Source organism: Aedes albopictus, chromosome 3 (genome assembly GCF_035046485.1).
Source record: "Aedes albopictus strain Foshan chromosome 3, AalbF5, whole genome shotgun sequence".
Taxonomy (NCBI): domain Eukaryota; kingdom Metazoa; phylum Arthropoda; class Insecta; order Diptera; family Culicidae; genus Aedes; species Aedes albopictus.
The window spans coordinates 308,661,543-308,678,206 of record NC_085138.1 but is presented as its reverse complement, the minus strand read 5'-3'; the positions used below and the strand labels follow the sequence as shown (position 1 = coordinate 308,678,206).

The 16,664-nt window shown below is 43.8% G+C and overlaps 1 protein-coding gene across 1 annotated transcript in view; it reads left to right on the top strand.

Moving 5' to 3' along the window:
- The window catches only part of LOC109411563 (BTB/POZ domain-containing protein 6), a 43,328-nt gene that overhangs the window by 1,105 nt on the left and 25,559 nt on the right, over positions 1-16,664 (top strand). The window lies entirely within an intron of this gene.

Sequence of the window (16,664 nt, the reverse complement as noted above, 5' to 3'; positions counted from 1 at the left end):
GTGGGCCTACGCGCGGTCAGATGTTGTGTCGCAGCAAGCGCGTCATCATATCGTCAGCGTTTGTTGGTTTATATTTTGCTGGCCTAGCCTGGGAGAAAACGCTGGATTACCGTTCAATTTGGAGATAATTGGTAGATTTGAGAAGAAGACATGAAGAAAATATGGCTGCATTCTACACAGCCAAACACGCTTCATATGTGTGTGCACATCACACGGGTCGCTCCTATTTCTCGATTGGAGGAAATTAGAAAATTAGCCTAGAACTAGGCACTATCCAAATCCAAGGCGACATTTATTGCAAATATATTTGCAAAGCCATTAGACACATTTCACGTTGTTCTTCCAGGTTCAACCCAAAGCAATAGATAGATGCTTCAGAAGCAAGGTGGAAGGAGGAGCAATCAAAATTTTGGCTTAGAGTGAGGAAGGTAGGTTCAACGGAGGGTTGCTTTCCGAATGCATCTCGTCAACCGGGATCTTGCCAACAGCAGTATTGTATTACAACTTACACTAGGGCCTTTATAACTGCATTTAATGTTACTGGTAGAACGTCTTGGCCGCACTTGACTTGGTTATTACTTCATTGGACCTTCAATCCTGTTCCTTGGTACACATTTTTCCCAGCCATTACACATGGCAGCCATTTCCGTAGTTCTGTGCCGCGCGCTATTGACAGTTGCATAAAACCTTCGCATACCGTTCCGATGCATGATTTCGTGTACTTTGGCAATCACGTGTTATATTTCCTTCTGATACCTGATACCTGATAGTTTCAGTCCTTGGCATCCAAGGTGGTGCAGAGGGCCGAATTGAAAGATTTCCATCCTGGGCGATTGCCAGCCATCGCCTTGACCTGTGGCCAGGTCAAATTTCTATCTACTTGCTTGATTTCGTTATTGAGGCTGCGCCGCCATGAGCCTCTGTGTCTGCCTCTGCTGCGATGTCCTGCTGGGTTCCAGACTAACGCTTGTTTGCAGATTTCGTTTCCGCCCCTGCGTAGAGTGTGGCCGACCCACCTTCACTTTCGCTCCCGAATTTCTGTCGCTATCAGCTTTTGATGACATCGACGATAGAGCTCCACGTTGGAGATCCAATTGTGAGGCCACCATGCACGAATTATATACCGCAGGCATCTATTGATGAAGACCTGCAGCCGTTGAGTGTTCTCCACTGATACACACCAGGTTTCACTGGCGTATAGCAGCACAGATTTCCCGTTCGAGTTGAAAATTCGGATTTTGGTGCGTCGACTAATCTGGTTGTTTTTCCATACATTTCTAAAACTCGCAAAAACAGCCCTCGCCTTCTTAACGTGCACCTATGTCGATCTTGGTGCCGCCATCGGCCGCCATTTGGCTACCAAGATATTGGAAGCTTTCAACATTCTCCACTGATCGCCCAGCTACCGTAAAGCTGGGAGGGTTGACCGTGTTTACATCCAACGATTTGGTCTTGTTGACGTTGATGGTAAGACTTGCTGCTGAGGAGCGATTGGCAAGATCATCGAGCTTGCTTTGCATATCAGAGCGCCGTTGAGATTGGAGAGCAACGTCATCAGCCAGTTCGAAGCCATTAGTTGCTCCATAGTAATGGGTTGCCACAGCAATCCACGATTTGGTTCACGGTCAATCGCACCTACCAGGATCTCGTCGATTACGATGAGGAACAGTAGCGGTGATAGTATACATCCTTGCCTCACTCCAGCAACGACCCGGATGGGATCGGACAAAACACCGTTGTACAGTACTCTGCACGAAAATGCTCTATACTGTGCTTCAATGAGGCCGATGATTTTCTCAGAGACACCCTTGCGCCTGAGGGCTTCCCACATGTTTCCGTGATTGAGACGGTCGAAAGCTTTTTCGTAATCAGTGAACACCAGGTAGAGAGACTCTTAGAATTCATTGATTTGCTCCAGAATGATACGGAGCGTGACAATATGGTCCACACAAGATCGTCCGGCACGGAATCCTGCTTGCAGCCGTCGGAGAGTTGCGTCAATCTTCTCTTGTATCCGGTTAAGGATCACTTTGCAAAGCACTTTGAGAACGATACACAGTAACATGATGCCCCGCCAATTATCGCATACAGTCAGGTCACCCTTTATGGGTACCTTAACTAAGACGCCTTGCATCCTGTCGGCCGGAAATGTCTCGGTTTCCCATATGTTGCAGAATAATTGATGCAGTAGTTGTGTGGATACTACGGGGTCAGCTTTGAGCATCTCAGCTGTTATGCGATCAAACCCTGGGGCTCTGTTCGATTTCATGCTACGGATGGCTGTTTCTAGCTCCTGCACTGATGGAGCCTCGGTGTTGACACGGGTAATGTTCTGAAGAGAAGTAATTTTCAAGGATATTCTAGTGCATCCAAGAACTTCCGCGAGTAGTGGCCTTAAGATCTACAGCGTAATCGATGGATTGTTGTTACATTACTGATACGGTGTAACATCCTACATGTCCATGGAGCATAGTTCTGAAGAGATGTTGTTTTCAAGGATATTCTAGGGCATCCAATAACTTACGCGAATAAAGGCCTTAAGATCTACAAGCGTAATGGATGGATTGTAGTCACATTACTGATACGGTGCAACATCCTACAGGTCCTTAGAGCATAGTTCTGTAGAGACGTAGTTTTCAAAGATATTCTAGGACCTCCAAGAACTTCCGAGAGTTCAGGCTTGAAAATCTACGAGCGTAATCAATTAATTGTTGCTATATTATTGATGCGGTATAACATCCTACAGGTCCTTAGAGCATAGTTCTGTAGAGACGTAGTTTTCAAAGATATTCTAAGATCTCCAATAACTTCCGAGAGTACAGGCCTTAAAATCTACGAGCGTAATCAACTAATTGTTGCTATATTATTGATGCGGTATAACATCTTACAGGTCCATGGAGCATAGTTCTGAAGAGAAGTAATTTTCTAGGATATTATAGGGCATCCAAGAACTTCCGCGAGTAGTGGCCTTAAGATCTACAGCGTAATCGATGGATTGTTGTTACATTACTGATACGGTGTAACATCCTACATGTCCATGGAGCATAGTTCTGAAGAGATGTTGTTTTCAAGGATATTCTAGGGCATCCAATAACTTCCGCGAATAAAGGCCTTAAGATCTACAAGCGTAATCGATGGATTGTAGTCACATTATTGATACGGTGTAATATCCTACAGGTCCATGGGGCATAGTTCTGAAGAGAAGTAATTTTCAAGGATATTCTAGGGAAACCGCGAATAGTGGCCTTAAGATCTACAAGCGTATCGATGGATTGTAGTCACTTAACTGATACGGTGTAACATCATACAGGCCCATGGAGCATAGTTCTAAAGAGAAGTTATTTTTAATGATATTCTAGGGCATCCAAGAACTTCCGCGAGTAGTGGCATTAAGATCTACAGCGTAATCGATAAATTGTTGTTACATTACTGATACGGTGTAACATCCAACATGTCCATGGATTGATTGATTGATTTGTCTTTATTAAAGAGACTTTCAGCCCTTGGCTGGTTCGCCATGTCCATGGAGCATAGTTCTGAAGAGATGTTGTTTTCAAGGATATTCTAGGGCATCCAAAAACTTTTACGAATAAAGGCCTTAAGATCTACAAGCGTAATCGATGGATTGTAGTCACATTACTGATACGGTGTAACATCCTACAGGTCCATGGAGCATGTTATTTTCAAGGATATTCTAGGGAAACCAAGAACTTCCGCGAGTAGTGGCCTTAAGATCTACAAGCGTATCGATGGATTGTAGTCAGTTGTTTTCAAGGTTATTCTAGGGCATCTACGAACTTCCTGGAGCATGGTTCTATAGAGAAGTTATTTTCAAAGATTTAATCCAAGATCTTTCGCGAGTAAAGGTCTTAAGATCAATAAGCATAATCAATGGACTTTTGTTGCATTACTGATGTGGTGCAACGTCCTACAGGTCCATAGAAGACAGTTGAAAAGACACGGACACGTTTAATGCTTCCAGTGAAGTATTTGCTCTTTGAAGGAAGCACGACACTAGACAACGGACTAGCATGCAACGCCCAGTGGCACAGCCAAAAACTTGCGGACGTTCTTGAAGGTCCTAGATCATCTTTGGAAATTATTTCTCTACAGAAATATGCTTCCTGGGCCTGTATGGCGCTACACTGTATTAGTAATGTGACAACAAACCATTGATAACACGTGTAGATATTCAGGTCTTTACTCATGGAAGTTCTTGGAGGTCCTAGATTATCTTTGGAAATTATTTCTCAAAAGAACTATGCTCCCCGGACGTGTAGGACGCTACACTATATCTGTAATGTTGCAACACACCATTGATAACGTTTGTAGATCTTAAGGCCACTACTCGCGGAAGTTCTTGGAGGTCCTAAATCACTTTTGGAAATTATTTCTCTAAAGGACTACTCCCTGGACCTGTAGGATGCTATACTGTATAAGTAATGAGACAATAAACCATTGATAACGCTTGTAGATATTGAGGTCTTTACTCATGGAAGTTCTTGGAAAACCTAGAACATTTGTTGAAATTAGTTCCTTACAGAAAAATGGTTCATGGACCTGTAGCATGTAACAACGTTTTAGAAATGTAACAACCATCCATTGATTACGCTTGTAGATCTTAAGGCCTTTACTCGCAGAAGTTCTTGGAGCTCCTAGATCATCTTTGGAAATTATTTCTCTACAGAACTATGCTCCCTGGACCTGTGGGACGCTACACTATATCAGAAATGTGGCAACACACCATTGATAACGTTTGTAGATCTTAAGGCCTTTACTTGCGGAAGTTCTTGGAGGTCCTAGATCATCTTTGGAAATTATTTCTCTACAGAACTAGGCTCCTTGGCTTGGACCCGTCGGATGCTACACTGTATCAATAATGTGACAATAAACCATTGATAACGCTTGTAGATATTCAGGTCTTCAAGCATGGAAATTCTTGGAGGACCTAGAACATCTGTGGAAATTAGTTTCTTACAGAAAAAAATTCATGAACCTGTAGCATGTTACAACGTATTAGAAATGTAACAACATTTCATTGATTACGCTTGTAGATCTTGAGGCCTTGACTCATGGAAGCTCTTGGAAGTCCTAGATCACCTTTGGAAACTATTTTTCTGCAGAACTATGCTCCCTAGACCTGTAGGACACTACACTGTATCAATAATGTGACAACAAACCATTGATAACACTTGTAGATCTTCAGGTCTTTACTCATGGAAGTTCTTGGAGGACCTAGAACATCTATGAAAATTAGTTCCTTACAGAAAAATTGTTCATGGACCTGTAGCATGTTACAACGCATTAGAAACGTAACAACAATTCATTGAGTACGCTTGTAGATCTTCAGGCCTTAACTCGCGGAAGTTCATGGAAGACCTAGCATATCTTTAGAAATTAATACTCTTCAGTACAATGTTCAATGGACCTCTGGAATGTTACAACGCATCGGTAATGTAGCAAGAAACCATTGGCTATGTTTGTAGATCTTCTGGCCTTTACTCGCGGAAGTTCTCGGAGATCGAAATTGGAGGTCATGTTTGAAAATTATTTATTTACAGAACAATGCTCCGTAGACCTGCAGGATGTTGAACAGTATCAGTTATGTAACAATAACCAATCGATTACGCTCGTAGATATTAAAGCCTTTACTCGCGAAAGCTCCTGGGTGTCCTGGAACATCTTTCTCTACACCACCTTGCTCCGTGGGCCTGTAACACCCCAAAATATCCGTTGCGATCTTCCTTGGTAATAATATGCACTCTGCTCCCCATAACACATCCCTTGTCCCCTTCCCCACTAACCCCTAGATTCAACCCTTACTACTACCCCCCCACCCCCCCCCCCCCCTCCTTTCCTTATCAACTCTCTAAAACAAACCTCGAATGTCTGGAAGTGAGGACATTTCAAATATTTTCAGATTTCCCTCAGTTTTTTTTTACACGGATTCGCGAATTAGCACGGTATTTTTTTACACGGTTTCGCGAATTAACACGGTTTTTTTTACACGGTTTTTTTTACACGGGACGCATCCCCCGTGTAAAAAAAGACCTTAGTGTATTTTGCACGCTAGTCGGGAATAGATGAGGAATTTCTCAAAAAGGTGTGTAAAAGAGAGCGCGGGGTAAAACGAGCTCAATACACTGATTTCCAGCATCGTGCGGCGAATGACACCCTTTTTATCTGAAACTGTAGAGATTTTTGCAGTTTGTGTCAAAAATTCATTGGGATCCATCCACTCCGAGCAGAGATATTGAATTTATTCGCGTTTTATACCTATTTTTTTCCCACTGTGCCTTGGCGGATCATGCTGAGGTGTTGATGACGTGACCGACACTTGAAAAAGGTTTCCAAAGTGCTCGAACCAGCGTTTCAACTGGTCAACCGGGTCGGTCAGTAACTGTCCAGACGTGTCTTTAACGGGCATCGTACCATTCATCTTGGTCCCACTAAGGCGGCGTGAGACATCGTAGAGAAGACGGATGTCGCCTGTGTTTGCGGCTTTCTCGTCTTCGTTGGCTAGGGAGTCCGCCCACGCTCTTTTGTCCCGTCTACATGAGCGTTTCACTTCCTTCTCGAGAGCCGAATAGCGCTGACGGGCTACGGCTTTGGCTCCTCGTGTTTTCGCTCGCTCTATCGCGGCTTTGGCGTTCCTTCGCTCCTCTATCTTCCTCCAGGAATCATCTGAGATCCACTGCTTTCTTCGGGTGCGTAGCTCACCCAAATTATACTCGCCGGTGGCGATGAAGGTATTCTTGATAGCGCTCCATTGATCTTCTACGCTTCCACCTTCTGGAATATTCGCAGCACGGTTCTCTAGCTCCTCGACGAAGGACCTTTTCACCGCAGCGTCTTCCAGACGGCGTGTGTTGAACCGCCGGATCCTGGATCCTGGCAATGCGCAGTCGGATATCGCCGATTAGGAGATGATGGTAGGACGCAATGTCGGCGCTACGTTTGTTCCGCACGTCAAGAAGGCTCCGTCTCCATTTTCGGCTGATGTAGATGTGGTCGATTTGGTTTTCCGTGACGCTATTACGGGAAACCCATGTCACTTTGTGCACTGGTCGATGAGGAAAGAGTGATCCCCCAATCACCATGTCATTGTTGCCACAAAACTCTGCAAACAGCTCTCCGTTTTCGCTCATTTATCCGAGGCCATGGCGTCCCATCACGTGCTCATAGTCCGAGATGACGGAGCCAACCTTCGCGTTGAAGTCGCCCATGAGGATCTTGATATCACCTTTCGGAGTCTTGTCCACGACAGCATTCAGTTGACTGTAAAAGTTCTCTTTATCTTGCAATTCGGCAGCGCGTAACATTGGATCATGGTAAAGTTTCGAACCCGTGTTCTGAATCTGGCTACAATTATCCTCTTATTAATAGGTTCCCACTTCATGAGCGCAGCGTGGGCGTGAGCGCTGAGCAGGAAACCAACTCCACGGTAGCGAGGAGCGTGTTCACCTCGTAGGCCAGAGTATCCAGCTTTCCACGCTCGCCATAATGGCGGATGCTATAAAACAATTTGACAGTATCTGTGCCCCAGTTAACGCAACGACTTATCTCACCCATAGCAACCTGTAATAAACACATGTTTTCATTGACATCGGAAAACAAACCCGACAAAAGTTGTGAAATTTATCATCATCTCCAAGCAACATTACCTAAAATTTCATATTAATCGTCTCGCTAATCATTGAAATTATCACTTCGAAAGGTAAAGCTTTAATGGGTTTACTGATATTCATTTATGTTCTCAGAATATGACTTAAAATTAGTTGTATTTTTCTTCTAGTCTGAATAAAATCAATATGTCCAGACTCCATACTCGTCTAATGTTTCCAGTGGGAGTCGTCTTGCAGTGCCAGTGGGAGACCATTAGGCGACTGGCGACATGGAGGCCATGGTTTCAAAGCGGGTCCGGTCGGTGCGGGAGAGTTCGTCGAACGAGGGTGTGATTGTCTTCCGACAATACCGTGGTTCGGAGAACTCGGAGATGTACGCTGTGAGCACTTGCCCTTCGCAGCAGTAAGGCGGTATGCTAGCAGTGTTAGCGGATTTTCCACGATGGTTAGCACATGGTATCTAGAAGCGGCTAGCAGGCGGTCTGCAATGGCGGTCGACAGTAGAAGGGATCAATTCCGAAGTTGAAAGCACTGCATCAACAATGGCAGTCTGGCAATTCGTGATCGCATAAACATCTCGTCGTAGAGTACAGGCGCTAGCCTCGTGTGCCCACAGAGGGTCCTAGCGGTGACTTTCCCGGAGATTGGACAACTGTTCTCAGTCGAAGTCTATATTCATGCTATACCAAAAAAATATTAATGAATGTAAATCACTTCAAGCTCAGAACTTATCAGAAATGCACGCCGAAGAAGCGATCATCAGTTTACTGCATTAACAAAACACTCTAAAAGGGCATAACTGCTTTTGCAACTAATGCCTTATTCTCACAAAGCTGAGGATCGTATCTCATTCCTCCCGAACAATTAATCCACTAGCACAAATAGAAAGATAAAATCCTCCTCATGACACTGACATTGATAGTAGAAATTTCAGCGGATATGGAATGGACAAAAAGGAATGATGAAAATGAACCAAGAGGGGATCTGCACTGTGGATACGAGGAAGAGGAGAAAGATAAGCTGTCTTGTGTTCAGGCCGCGAAACACACCATATCGATGTTCTTGAGACCAAGTGGAATCCAAGTGAGTCCACTTTTACTAATAGTTGGAGTGACATACTGTGAGTGAACACTGGACCTGGTCAGGCTCCGCAGTTAAACAGAAAAGATCACGAAGAGATTCTTCGCCAACATTGTCCCACATTTCTTTGTGGCTCAATTATAGAGCGAGCAATTGGTAAAAGTGTCTACTGCGCCCAAGCGTGGGAATGGAGTTTCTCGTCTTACTAAATCTGCGATTTCAGCTCACCAGAGGTTCCCGAAGAACTACTCCGGTACTCGCGGACGGAAACAGTCTCCCACCCACCCTCGTGACTACGTCCCTACATGGACGTTATGTTGCCATTGCCACCATCCTTCGGCGGTCGCTCTCGTGGGCTTACGTTTTGGCTACGGCGCCGTTCTTTTTGGCTGTCCAAGGACTGTCGACCCGGAATGAATTTCTTGCCCTCGTGATCAAGCCTCCACGCTATCTTCATCCTTTTACGGTAATCGCTGCTATCGGTCTCTCTCGCTGACCCCCTACGGCGGCCGTACTCGCTGGCCTTCGTTTGAATCCCGGCATCGGTCTCCTTGACTGGCCATGATCCTCGTCGGCACCGCCTACCAACCTGGGGCACCATCATTGGTCTGTGCTTGCGCTGCCCTTCACCGTCGGTTTCCATCGCTGACCCTTCTCGTCTTTGGAATCGCCCCTCCAGTATCATGTTATTTTGCAAAGGACCCTGGGACTCGATGACCAAAAGATACCATGTAAGCCCAGCCCGCCGACTGCCGTTGATCACACCAGCAGTCTGAGGTTTTGATCGGTGTCCTCTCTGTGATCCGGTGTCCATCTTCGAAGGCTATATATGATGTTAATCTGTCCACTTTTCAGGCTAGAAAAACAATACTTGTTTAAAAACTTAATAATTCATTTGATAACGAATCTTTTTCCTGGTTGGAAAACAAATCAAGAGAAAAATGTGTTTATCACTGGTTGCTATGGATAAAATAAGTCGTTGCGTTAGCTGGGGCACAGATACTGTCAAATTGTTTTATAGCATCCGCCATTATGGCGAGCGTGGAAAGCTGGATAGCAGAATGCTGCGGTGGATTCGTTTCTTTTTTGCTCTTGCTAACCGTAACCGCTTTCTGGCCATTAAATAACATTCGATTTCTGCCGGAATTCTTCTCAACCTCGTAAAACTTTAGGTGGGTGCCGTTGAGCGGTACACACCAAAATTTTTGAAATGCTTCCAGTACGCCAAAAATCTTCAAAAGAAATTGCTGAATTTCAGCAACATTTTTCCTGAACTTCAGCACAATTTTGCTGATCAACTGTCAAAATTGCTGGATGGTTCAGCAAGTTGAAAAATAACTGCTGATACTCAGTAATTTGTATTGCTGAATGCAATCAGCACGCCAAAAATCAGCAAAGTTTGCTGATTACCAGCAAAAATATTTTGCAGTGTACATAGGGAAGTGGAACCATCTCGGCAGGGGTCCTATTTTGGACACTTTTCTGCTATAACTCAGTCAATTCTGAACCAATTGCCACAATTTTGGGAACGCGATGAAATACGTATAGTATCTAGCCGTGTACAAAATTTCAAGTCAATTGGTTTGGAATTGACTGAGTTATAGCGAAGAGTGTCCAAAATGCCGGCCGCTGCCCAAGTGGTTCGCTATCCTATCACCTTTTGCGCTGTTATTGCCACTACTGTTTAATAGAAAAACTCCCATAAACTGTTGCCAGATCCGTTGGTCGCTCCAATCCTCTAGCTGGGTACGGTGCAGCAACTCCTTCGACTGACAAACGTTGGATATTGAAACGCATCGTTCCGTTATTTCATGACCTCTAACGTTGGATAATCAGTCGTTACCTGGTCTGTTGCCGTTGATTCACTGTGCTTTTCTTGGTAGTTGAAGTTAACTTTCCGTAACTCGCGCGGTTGGCCACCACCATAATACTGAGTAAAAAAAGCGAGATTTTTTCAACGTGTTGTACAAAATACAACAGCGCGATCGCTCGAGGGTTAAAGGGTTTCAGTCAGTGTTGGGAATACTCACTTGCAAGAGTTATACCGGTAGCAATTCCTACATTTTTTTTTAATGCAACAACTCTGGTATGCATGTACGACCTTTACATAATTCGACAAACTCTTATATAACACTACAATGTAAAAGTCCTTCAAACACCGTTTTTTTATAGCATGCTTCTGAACTGTGATAGTTGAAAATGAGTATAACTGTTTGTTGGTGACTATTCCCAACACTGGTTTCAGTACGGTACCTTACTGGGACGCCCTACTTCCGTCGCACTGAAATTTGAAGAAGCGGACCTGGTGTGATGGTTAAATCATGTGACTATCACACCGAGGACCTGGGATCGAATCTCACTCCCGACAAACTTGCAAAATGTGAGTTCTTCCTTCGGAAGGGAAGTAAAGCGTGGGTCCCGAGATGAACTAGCCTCTAGCGTTAAAAATCTCGTTAATACAGATAAAACAAAAACAAAAGCACTGAAATTTGCCTGATACGATACAGTACTTCATACTCAGCCTGCGCTGTATGTTAGAACACCTCCTTGGTGACTAGGTGTTCGGAACGCATCTTAATCTCACTGAAGTCTAAAGGACAACTGATGAGGAGCGGGATGAATTAAAAACGGGTGGCATTTGCGACTGCCAACGTCACACTCAAAACAGAGCAAAAATACCTGCTAGAGGGCCTGAATCAAAGTGCCAATACGAGCCACTGGAGTGACGCCAACATAGTTGCGATGGCCAAAACAAGAGGAGCAATGGCTCCTACCAACCAGTCTCCAGATATGCTGGAGGAATTCTTTCCGCATCATTTGCCTTCTTTCGTAGGATCGTTGGGGACTGGGGTTGGTAATGAGGAGAGGGTTACCGATGAACCTTGCGGGGATTGCGAAACACGTTGGCGTAGGTAAGGCCCCAGGTGCGAACGGAGTTCTTTAAACGTAGCTATTGCAGAGGCTCCTGGGATGTACAGATCTGCTATGCAGAAATGTTTGGACGAAGGAGTCTTCCCAGAGGTTCCCAGAGTACATGAGTACTCTCTATTGGTTAGCGTTCCACCAGCTACCGTCTTAAGTTGTCCTCTCTCCCCCGGTAGCTTGGGTCCTGGCTAGCACTATAGACTACCCGTTGGACTCAAGCTCCCGAACGAAGGGAGGGGCTTGTTGTTGGTCGGCCCGCCATTTTCTCTATATAGTTCAAGTATGATGCGGGAGACCGTGGGTGGAAGTAACGGAATACCACTTGTCCACCCCCTTTCAAATCCTTTCAACAAAGTTGTCGGCATATCTCCTGTATACTCGACCTTTGCTCCACGAAGCGTAGACATTCTAAAAGCACATACTGCGCGATCTCGTCGCAGTCTGCAAATTCTGTACATGCGGGGGAGCCTGCATGTCCGAATTTGTGCAGATACCACCTAAAGCACCTATGGCCTGACAGAAATTGTGTCAAGTGAAAGTTCACCTCGCTATGAAGTCTGCTCCACCATTTAGACACGCTCGGTATGCCTCTGCTTCTTTTCAACACAGACGATGTTCTGGCGATCCATTTCGCACCTCTTATGCCGCGTCGCTAGAAGCACTGTTCGTCCTCTGCCACCACTAGTGCTATGGGCATCATGCCCGCTAGGCGATGTCCATAAACTACGTAGACTCATTTTTGGCCCTCTTATGCTTCCGTGAGCTTGAGGTGAGAATTTCAGAAAGTTGACAACCGTGACAGCGACAGCGCTGGAAACTAAAGGGTGAGTCGTTAATTATTGTGCCACCCTACCTTCAACTGATTCGCAATCTGTCTACAGTTAACAAAATGAAACCAAATTTTTACAGTAGTTTAGTATATATATGTATTCCAACTTTTTGGTATCGGTTCAAATTTAGGATGCGTTTAAAAAAAAATCACGACATTTTCGATTGACGCCCTCCATGTGGACATGTTCGGGCCCCGCTTGAAACAAATAATCAACGCTTTCTGGTCTGTTTATGTGCATTGTGCCTGATTTTCTCCCAGCTACAGGCTTATGTTTCACTGGAAACCCTTCCTGAAACCTATTGACGAACATTAAGATGATCGGATAATGTATAAGGATTAACTTTTCTAAGGCACGATAACATTATTTCTAGACCAACATTTGAAAAGGGCGGAAGAGCCAAAATGTAAACAAATCACTTTTCAGCATAATTTGATGAAACAACTCATAAACATATGATTTTTCCTGACCTTAGCTCAAAAATGAGTTTCAACTTCTGGAAAACAATAATTTAAATAAAGGCGGATTTCCACATCTGATTTTGATCACTTCATTTGGTTGTTCCGCCAATGATTTTGCGCCTTTGAAAAAAAGCACAAAAATGCACAAAATTGTTAACACTGTTGAATAAACAGTCGAGAACAGCATCTCGCCATTCATATTTATCAAATTTACACAAAACTTTTACTCCCACTTTTGATTAAAGTCGCCCCTAACTACTTACACCGTTATTGAAAAGCCTTCGTCATTACGTCATGCTTCGACGCCCATCAAAATGTCTGAGTGGAAATCCGCCGTGCACTTATTGCTCTTGTTGCGCACGGATGGTTCTTACGCCCAAGATCAAATCGTGCGTTTTTCATCGTAAAATTCAATAAAGTCGCTGACTGACTGCAATAAGTGGCGATAATATGGCTTTAATGTCTATTCAGGATATATTTTCTCCAAAGGACCCAGATTTGGATGATATGCAGCTGGTAAAGCTTCAGTGATAAAAATGTTAGCGAATGGTCTCAAATCTATTGACCGGCATAGGTCACAGCAGGTAGATTCAACAAAAGGTGATATTGGGAACCAGGCCCGTGCACAGAAAACGCGACAAGGGAGGGGTTTTACCCAATTTTAGCAAAGGGTGAAGGAGGCCTTGTGTATAGAGTATCGGCAATGGGAGGAGTTTAACCCCCAAAACCCATCCGTTGTGCACGGGCTTGTTGGGAACATAATATGCTGCCTGCGCTTCCCCATCGGTACTGTAGCTATATTTTTTTTCAACGCGCATTATGGACTAAATGGCAGGGACGACTCCCTCCTTTGCTGTACGATACTAGATAAACTGTAAAGAGTTGTTGTTCATAGATAAGAGCTAGAATATAGATTTCAATCGAAATCTGATTTCCATTGCATTTTACTCATTGTTTTTTTTACCACTCATCGTAGGCAACGCCAAGAGAAAATTTCCTTCCTCCTCCATTGTCCAATGTCAGATAAACTTCAATTAGTTACTTTTAGTTAAGAAAGCTTCAAAATCAATTTATTGCAGTGGATTAGGTTCAAAATCTATTGCATTCCACTAATTTCGATACAAAATTTCTTCGGGCGTAACAACAACAGCGATCGATTCTAGGTAATATTGACCAGGCGTAATTCCAGTGCTGGCGACCAAGCGGCGTAGCATGTCGGGCGTAATGACCAATGAGTTTTTATTTGGGCGTAATTTTCATTTCATTCATTTTCTTCAAGGAAAAACGCTTGTTTGTACTTTTTGACATAAAATCACCAAGAGGATAGTGTTTTCTTCTAAAACAACGAAAAAGATTGAGTACACACGCACAAAGTGTTAAATAGGAATTAGTTTTAGATTGTGAAACTTTGCAAGCGTTTTTCTCGATTCTAACATTTTGGATATCCGCCCTTTTCACATGTTGGTCTAGATTTTAGATTTTAGCATGGTTTTGTACAACATCTTTTTGCGATCTATTAACTTAATTAATTCTATATCAACCGGAATCTTACTGACAACTGCCCAATTACAAAGATGAGAACAATAGACTATAAGGAGAAACTGTGCAAAATTTGTTTGATTTCGTACAAGTAGGAAAAAAGTTACGTTAATTAGAAAATGGCACAATAATTAGCGGCTCACCCTTTAGATGCTATAAAGGTTCTTGTCTACACTTTTCGCTGTTGGTGCCAACTGGTAGCAATCAATAGAAATGAAAACAGCAATCATTCTGTTGATTCAGCGAGCGCTTTAAGACGAATATATAATGAAGCCATACCTCGAATTATCAAAAGCACAAATCTGAGAAACCAAAAGATGAATTGCGCTGAAAAGATGATCGATTGGTGACCCGATGGTGGTGACCAATTGATTAACTTTTTAGCGCAAACTAACTCTCGGTTCTTCAGATTTGTGCTTTTGAAAATTCGAGGTGTGGCTTCGTTATATATTGATCGTGCATCCGCCTGTGGTGACCACTGCATGTTGTTCAGTCCTCCACTATGCCAATTGGGTGCGCTGCTGTCAGTTCCACTTTTTCTATGGACTCACACCACGAGGGTAATATCATCGAGAGCCTAGAGTCAACAGGTTTCTCTTTATCATAGATCATCAACCACGACATAATGATCCGTTCCAACAGTTTGTCCAACGGCGGTGTCCAGAAAATAGATACAGGTTTGTATGCTGACGGCGGGTCGTCAGATGGCTTCCCGGGTTTGGGCAGGAGAACCAACCTTTACCTTTTCCTCCTCTCCGGAAATTCCTCTGTTTAGGCATATCTCGCGTTTAGTATCATACAGGCGTATCTGCAATGATCGATTTCTCTTCATCGATTTTCTCTTCGGATCATTCCGGGGAATACGGCCAATATTCGGATGATCTCTCGGTGCGTTTCGATGAAGGACGACTAGGACTAGCATCTAAAACAATAAAAACAACCGAAAATGATTTTCCGCACAAGTTATTAATCAAAGAGAAAATCGATGAAGAGAAATCGATCATTGTAGATACGCCCGTATGATACTAAGCGCGAGATATCTACATACATAGCCATTCTGAACATGTCAGCGCTAGCCTCGACGGCCGTCTTGATGGGATACTGGCCGGATCATGAGCCCCGTTCAACATATGTGACTTCGTTATTGCGATGAACTGGTCGTCTGTCACCGGGGCGACCTCGCTTTGGCCGGTTTGGCCATAGTGCCATAGTCTTGTATCGTGACGCGGGGACAACGTTTGCACGATCTTCTGCTGCATCTCGATGGTGTGGTAGGGATCGCCTTGGCATTGCGGCGTCGCATGCACGACTCAGAGTTCCGGCTACATAGATCATCACTAGATGGATCGTCGATGTTACCCTCCATAAGCCATCGCTCCACAAATGCTGGCTTATCGAAGCGTGAGGTCAGTCATCCTCGATGATTGTTGATCCTCGGTTGTGGTTATCTTCTCCCGTGTTCTAAGTTCCACCCTGCATCGAATCACTAGATGGACACTGTGCGTGTACCCATCGTCGAACCATACTGTCCGAATCTACACCCTAGACCCGGGCTCCAGAAGGTAACATCAATGATTGAATCTGCACCATTTACTGTAGGTTTTTGTTTTATCGGCCAGGGATGGGAACACTCATTTGCAAAGAGTTACATTCACTTGCTATTTTCTCAGCTCAGAAGCTTGCAATCAAGAAATGATGTATGGACGACTTTTGCCTTGTGGTTTTGTCTAAAAGTTTGCCGAATAGTGTAAGGGTCACACACGCATACTAAAGTAGTGACAGAGCTGTAAAAGCGACTCTCCACGAGGTGAGTGTAATTTACATTCACCTCGTGGAGAAATGCCTTCGCAGCTCCCTCACGACTTCGGTATGCGTGTACGACCCCTACTCTATTTGGAAAACTTTTAGACAAAACCAGAAGGCAAAAGTCGTCCATACATCGTTTCTTGATTGCAAACTTCTGAGCTGAGAAAACAGCAAGTGAATACCGTCATACCTCGATATAACGTAACTGCAATTTTATTTTCGTTACGTTATATCGAAGTTACGTTATATCGAAGCAAAAATTTGTTTTCACAAATTTCGTTTTAAATACATATTTTGAAAAGAAAATTACCAAAAAGATTATGTTAATCACCCAACAGTGATTTCCAGCCTTTCTTATATATTTTTTTTCATCATTGAATTTTATATTTTTAAAAGTT